We start from the raw sequence: 7702 nt of genomic DNA, 5'->3' as shown, positions 1-7702 counted from the left end.
GTGATCTCTGATAATAAAGCCCACACCTCTCCTCTCGCCCCAATCAGCAGCATTGTCATCAAAATTCACCTTGAAAAAGTCAGGGAGTTGGAACCTCTTGGGAAATAAAGGCAAATCTGGTCACTGACACAGCTGGATGGGAGACCCAGATGTCCCTCACCGCCTCAGGAGAATAGGATGGTGCACTCCTGATGAACTTCGATGCATGAAGCAGGGCTTTAGCTGCTACCACTCTCAGGTGCAGCAACCTGTCCTCGAAGATCCGGGCGTTCCTATCTAGCCAAACATGGTAGGCCAAATAGGCACATCAGACCCTCCACTCCACCATGTCTGGCCTCCTCATCGGGGTTCTGCCCCGATCGACGATGGGGCGAGCCTTGCACATTGCCAAGCCTAGGCCACCCGCGGACAACGGAATAGGGCATGGCAAATGGTCTCCTCCACCACTGGGCACACTCCACTGGTAGGGGACACCCTCAAGCCTCTACTCGCTAATACACCTCCAGTCGGTAGGCACCCCCAAGCCACCCTCCAAATGAACATGGCCACCCGGGGATAGATACGCAGCCTCCGGATCCAAGCTCCCTCAATCTGTAGCATCGGGGCCCTCACCATCATCCCACAAAGGTCCCGAGCACTCACCCGCAATCTGCCAGAGCTGTTTCATACCCTTCTATCAGCCCTTTCCTCGGTGGTGATCGGTACAGCCAGAACTTGCTCAACCATAGCCTACCCGAAAGCCTCCCTAATGAGGTCCTCGTCCCACCTCCGCTCCCCCGGCACAAGAAGATCACTGACTCTGCGGCCCGCCAGCCACGCCGGGTCTAGAAAGGTGGGCCACCCACTCAGCAGCAACGCTGACAACCACTTGTCCTCAAGGATATCGACTGTCTACCTGTCACCTATCTCCCACCTGATCGCCTCAAGGATCTCCAGGCCACGAACGCATATCTCTCTCCAAATGAAGGAACTACGATGGCCGGCGTGGAAAACGGGAGCCTCTGACGACCCTCCGTACTTGGCCCTCATCAAGGAGCCCCACAAGTTGTCCGACTTCAGAAAAAACCTAGCAGCATGTCTGGTGGCAAGTACCTCATGCTACTCAAGGAGTAGATTCCGAGACCACCATCACTCATTGGCTGATAAATCACATCCCAAGCAAGCATATGCATACCTCTCTCTCCCCCTCGCTAACTCCATATGAAGCTTCTCATTAGTCGCTCCATCGCCCTCAGCGGAGCAAGAGGCACCATGGTATTGGAGAGGAGATATATCAAAATCGAGCTGAGTACGGACCGTACCAGAGTAACCCTGCCCATTATGGAAAGAGAACTCGCCTGCCAGCCCTCCAATCTGTGCCTAAGACTCTACTCCTAAGGAACACACTCCCCTATGTAGCCATCGCCTAGTGACCGGCACCCCAGGTACACCAGGGCGTCCTCCTGCTCTCCGACACCCAGGATCTCCATAATGAAACTTTTCGCCCGCAGCTTGATCTTCAGGCTGAAACTGACGATCAACTTCATCAAGTTGACCAGTTGCCAGAATGCCTCACAGTACGCCCCTAGGATCCTCCAAATTGCCTGTGTCGAGTGCACTGTCGTGCGAACCAGGAGCAAACAAATATCAGCAAACAGTAAATGAGAGATCCGAGTCGCATCTGGTGCAGGGCAATATGTCTCCAACTCTTGGATCTCCATGGCATGCCGAAGCACTCGCGATAGAGCATCCGCACAAATGATGAATAGCGGTGGCAACAGCGGACACCCCTGTCGTAACCCCATCAAGGACTCGAAAAAATGGGTGGGGGAGCCATTCACCAAGATGGCGAAGGCCGGTGACTAGATGCAGCCCAAAATCCATTTGATCCAAACCTGGCGAAAGCTAAAAAAACTCAAGAGAATGCACCACAAAACTCCACCTCATCTGGTCATAAGCTCTCTCCATGTCCAACCTGATCTCCATCAGACTCCTCCCATCGGACGCCCGTTACAGGTCTGCCATAAACTATTGTCGGAGATGGACCGACCACCAACAAAAGCTCCCTGCTTCGGACTGATGAGCCTAAGCAAGATATCTCTCATTCTGTGAATCGGGATCTTGCCAATTATCTTGTACAGGATATCATAGAGGCTGATTGGCCAAAAATAACCTAGCTTCGAAGGGTCCTACCTCTTTGGGAGTAGTGTGGTGAATGTCTGCTTCCAATCCGGCCACATCATGGATGTGGAGAAGTAATGCAGAATCGCTGCCGTCACATCCTATCCAATAATGTGCTAGTACCTCCTAAAGAAAAAGAAGAAAAAATCGTCTGGTCCCGGGGCCTTATCCTCGCCTAGGGACCATAAGGCCTCCCGAACCTCTGACGCAGATACCGAGCTGATCAAGGTTATGTTCTCCTCCCCTCAGACACCCACTCCCAGGGCTGGCTGGAAACTACTGACTGCCATGCCTCCCTGCTTAGTCCACCTGGATCGGAAGAACTATTCCAGAACCCTCCTGATGGCATCCGGCTCCTCGGTCATCTGGCCGTTCTCATCTCTAATCCTACTAATCTTGTTCCTCTGCCTCCGGATAATGGCTGATTGGTGAAAAAACCTCGTATTTCGGCCACCTTCCGCAATCCACTGAACCCTAGATTTCTGCCTCCACAACACCTTCTGCTGCCTGAGAAGAGAATGATGAGTGGGCAACTACCTCCTGAGCTCCCCCTGCTCCTCCTCAGTCAGGCCCCCCTGCTGCTACTCAAGGGTTTGCAAATGTGCAATAGAAGCCTCAAACACCTCCACTCTCCTAAAGATATCACCCTCCTCCACCCGATTCCACCTACGCAGACTGCGCTTCGCCATAGTTAACTTTCGTGACATTTTGTACATGGGATCGCCACGCACCGGCCGCTTTCACACCTCCCAAATCACATCCCACGAACGAGGATAGGATAACCAAAACTTCTCGAACCGAAAAAGACTATAATGCACAATAGGGATAGTGGTACTCACCAGAATAGGCTTGTGGTCCATTCTTATCTTTTTATTCTTTTATCCATTTTGAATCATACTTTATGACCGGTTGAGGAAATATGTTTTAACTTACATTCATATACTCTTCAAGCCTCTATTGTCTTTTTTTTTATCATTAATTAATAGTTTGTATTTTAGTTGTTAGACTCTTCCTCAAGAACAGAAAAAAATCACCAACAAAAGTTAGGGTGCATTTCTCAATTTACTTTAATCATCTTATCAGTCATGTTGCTAGAGTGGAGATACTTGTGATTGGCTAGTTAATTGGGATGGGAAAAAAAAGGCGATTTTTTACATTAAAAGAGCCCCATTATTTATTTTATTTAAATTCATGATATGTCCTAAGACATGTATTAAAGTACTACAAACTCTATCTTATAGTCTTTCTTAGAAAGGAACTTAAGATTAAAAGAGAGATGCTCATTCATAGATCATGCATGGCAATCCTCCAATGAGTTGGCTTTCTAATGGATACACAAGTTGATCCCGTTGGTGATCCATAAATTCTCAATATGGTTTGATGGTTTCCCATCTATAAAAGCTGTGTGACATATGAAGTCCATTGGGAAAAAAAGAAAGAAGAAACAGGCCCTGCAAAACATGCAAAGGCTCAAAATTCTATGTTTTGAGATTTGTAAAACTCCAGTAAAGTTATAGCGACGGCTTGCAATGCAATTTTTCACTCCTCTGTTTTTGAATAAAAGCATCTTTTGACTGTTACTATTTTCTAAAATACAATAAATGTTTAGCTTATCTCAAATTGAGTAGTGCCTTATAAGGGGTGCTAACTTGCTTGGTAAAATCCCTTATATTGCTATTTGATATAATACCACCCTCATTTTGATATTTAATTAAATTTATTTTTCTAAAATGCAACGATAAGTGTTGACTTGATGATGTTAATGTTATAAGTTAGTAAGATCACATATACCGACATTAGGACCTTGATTTAATCGCTTCGATATTTACTTGAGTTCTTACCCATTCAAGTTCTCAAGAGATTAGATGGGGTGTAGAATTTCGAGTCTTACAACGCTTGTGGATGATAGATCAAAAAAAGAGCCATTACAATGTACCCTAACAAATTTTTTCATAGGACAAATCCAGCTAATAGTGCGAACCATTTGACCTTGGACCCTATTCCTTTCCAAATAATCTTATGCAACACATGCAACTTGCCTGGTTAAATTTCCCTTGGATATTATCTTCTATCTAGAAAAATGTGCAAACATCTATTCTTCTGAAAATGCCTAACAAAAATAAACCAGCAAAATTCCTCTACCAAAGTACCCAGCCAACCAGGATCTAAAGATGTCTCCATGGATTCGAATGAATAATAATCCCGTATATCATAAAATCCTTAGCCAAAGTGAAGGCATATTATAGCAAGATAAAGAATATGCTCGATGTCTTTACTATTGAGATAATTATAAAAAAACATAAAATATATAAATAAATCTACTTTATCCTATTAACTTAAGCCTTTGGGACAAGTGATGATTTTGACATGGTATCAGAACAGAGATTCTGAGTTCGAACTTTATCTCCGCACTCTCTAACCTCATTATTAAAAAATTTCACATGCTTTTGGGACAAGTAGTGATTTTAGCAATAACATGTAGTGCAATCATAAATGAAATCGTGCCTAGACACTAATTTAAAGATGATATATATCTTGGAGTAAATAGGTGCACCATGGTTGCACTGAAGCTAAACATGCTCTTCTCCTAGTATGGTGGTATTTGCCAATCTAATAGTTGCTCACAAAGAAAATTAATTGCCCACGAGTTATATGATAGCAAAGTGTAATCATTAACTCCAAAACTGATACAAATGGTGTTGGGGCTTGGAAGGGTGCTATCAATAATACCAGTGCAAATGATCATATAAGGTCCCCATTTCTTAACGAAAAAATCAATGTATTCACGCATGAATCATTCAAGCGATGGCATTTCGACCGCATGAAGCATGCTACAATCAAACAACCAGTTGATAAAATTATGGAATTATGTATCATGACTACAAGGCATGATCAGTTTTTGCTTCAAACATGGACGATGGTAAAGTAAGGACATGACATGTGGTTTCCTTTTAATAATATTTTTTTAAAAAATATGAATAATTAAATATTGCTAACAATTTTTATATATCAACAATAATTATCAATTAAGCTTACAAATGCATCACATATAAACAAATAATGCAAAAAATTAAAAAAAAAATAGTTGGAGATTTAATCTTCAAGCTCGAGCAGGCCGGACAGACAGCCCAACCTATAAATAGCTCTACAAGAGAGGAGAGATAAACTTGCAAACATTCTCTCCAACAGGCAAGATAAAATTTGTTGGAAACCAGTCAAAGCAAACTGTGATTGGTTCAGCCAAAATTTGTTAACCAATAAACGAGTTATTTATGTTATATATAGGTATGCAAAATATTAACATCATGAATAGAACATGAAAAATGTCAAGTATAAATGTGATAATAATGATATAAGTTGGAACCGATATGTGGAGATATGATACCATTTTAATCCCCTCCCATGCCGCCCTTAAGCTTAGCAGCAGGAACAGAGGAGGTGCCCATGGAACCACTTCTGCAAGAAGCTTTCCAAGCTGATCAAGAATGAGGAAACCAATGCCAGCTTGTGCATTATATTTGATCAATCCGCTGAATTTAAGCTTGATGAAGTCCGGTTAATGGGGAGTCCAGGAGATGAGGAAGTGATTTCCCGATCTGATGCAGAAAATAGCCTCCCCAGATACATAGACATGGTCAAGGGTTTCTACTCGAAGAGGAAATTAAAGGCCAAGGCGAGGCCAGCACAGGAATTAAATTCCTTTTCCATGGCCATGTCAAAAAATAGATGTGAATGCGTGATGCTGCATGGACACATTATTAGTTCACAGGTAGATGTCACAGACGAACAAAACGGTTGGTTTTCTCATATACATGATGATGATGCGAAGTTTAGTTTCATAAAATATACATTTATGGAGCATTTATTTAATAGCATAGCAAATGCCCCTTTGGGGCATAAGTTTTTTTTTTTTTTTAACCTGATTTTGAGCCAAAGCCCTTAAGCTTACTCGTAGTGCAAATAAGACTATAAAATCCGGGGTCAAAGCACCAATCACTTGGCATTTCACAAGAAAGGAGGTACATAATTCATATGGATGGCTGGTAGTATTTTATGTTGTTAGTGGATCTAGTGAGGGACTCCCTATGATTAGAAAGATTGAGTGATATCGCATTTTAACATCTATCAAGTCCACGAGAATGATGATAATTACCAAGATAATTAAATAATTTAAGCCTACGCCTCCATATGCAAAAATATATGTCGTCCATGGGAGTAAATGTGCCCAAATCTCTTAACCACGCACGCCCTTCTAGTTCTAATAGAGGGTGCACGAGCGAGTGCTACAAGGTAGCATTTGGTGACCCAAATAGGATCACCAAGATGATCTTAAATCGCTGGCGATTTTTATCTAGAAGTAATCTAATCTCTAATAATTTAAGATCACTATATTTGGTATGCTATGTTTCAGTAATCAAAGATTCTTAGTATTCACGAGTAATCTATTTGGTATGCCACGAGAATCCAAGATCATTCAACATATAATTCCAAAATTATCCTTAATATATTTCATAAAAATATATTTACTAGTCTTATAAATTGTTAATCCTTTAAAGTTTTACTAATTGTTATTATAGAATTGATTTTTTTATTTATACTTATAATATATTATTTTTAATACTTATAATTTTTTTAAATTAGAAAAATAAGCCAAATAGAAGTTTTATATTAAATACTTTTATTATATAAATATAAAGTGCAATAATATATTTCTATTATAATTTAAAGTATTGTTGAATAATAATATGAAAATAATATAATCAATAATATATTATCATATAACACATCATAAATATAATAATAATATCATATATATATAATATTGATATAATATATCAATGGTATATTTATATGCTATTTTTTTTACTAGAATGAGGGGCATTTTTATGCTCAATTTTCAGTCTAGGATTACTGCTCCGGGATGATCTTGAATTTCCAACCTCAAAGACAGATATTTCATCATTGAGTTGGGCGGTGATTCAAGAGATGAGAGTGATTGGGTGATTTGAGATCGCTGTTATGTAAGATCACTATAATCAAATATGATAACATAGACCACTCGCCCTCGAGTTTGAATGGTATTATGTTGGTAATATCAAAAAAAAAAAAAAAGGAAAAGAGAAGAAATCTAAATAAAGAAACGAGGGAAGAAAAATGAAAGAAATGCCACTAGTCCGTTCTGGTATCAAAGACATATTTTAGTAAAAAAAATTCCCCGAGAAATTTAGCCAATAGTATCTCGATATCTCGCGGCTCGTGTCGTTTTCGCCGTTACTTTTCCCGGGTCCCGACCGTCGTCGTGTTTTCATTTTGACCTCGAATCCCGTCACCCCCACTAGGCGACAGGTGGACGCGGTTCCGCCGTTGGCGGCTAGCGGGTGAGCTCCATCCGCCCCTAGATATCACCTTCCGAGTCGTGAACCTTTTCCGGATCTCATGATCCCAGGCCACGCCTGAAGAAAGATTCGGAGAATAGTAGATGAGCATTGACTATTTCCGCAGTCGGATGGCAAATGAGCCTGGTCATCTTCCACTTGGGACT

Source organism: Phoenix dactylifera, chromosome 1 (assembly GCF_051530095.1).
Source record: "Phoenix dactylifera cultivar Ajwa chromosome 1, Ajwa_hap1_PhDact_Kaust_v1.1, whole genome shotgun sequence".
NCBI classification, from domain to species: domain Eukaryota; kingdom Viridiplantae; phylum Streptophyta; class Magnoliopsida; order Arecales; family Arecaceae; genus Phoenix; species Phoenix dactylifera.
Note: the sequence above shows the minus strand (reverse complement) of the source record.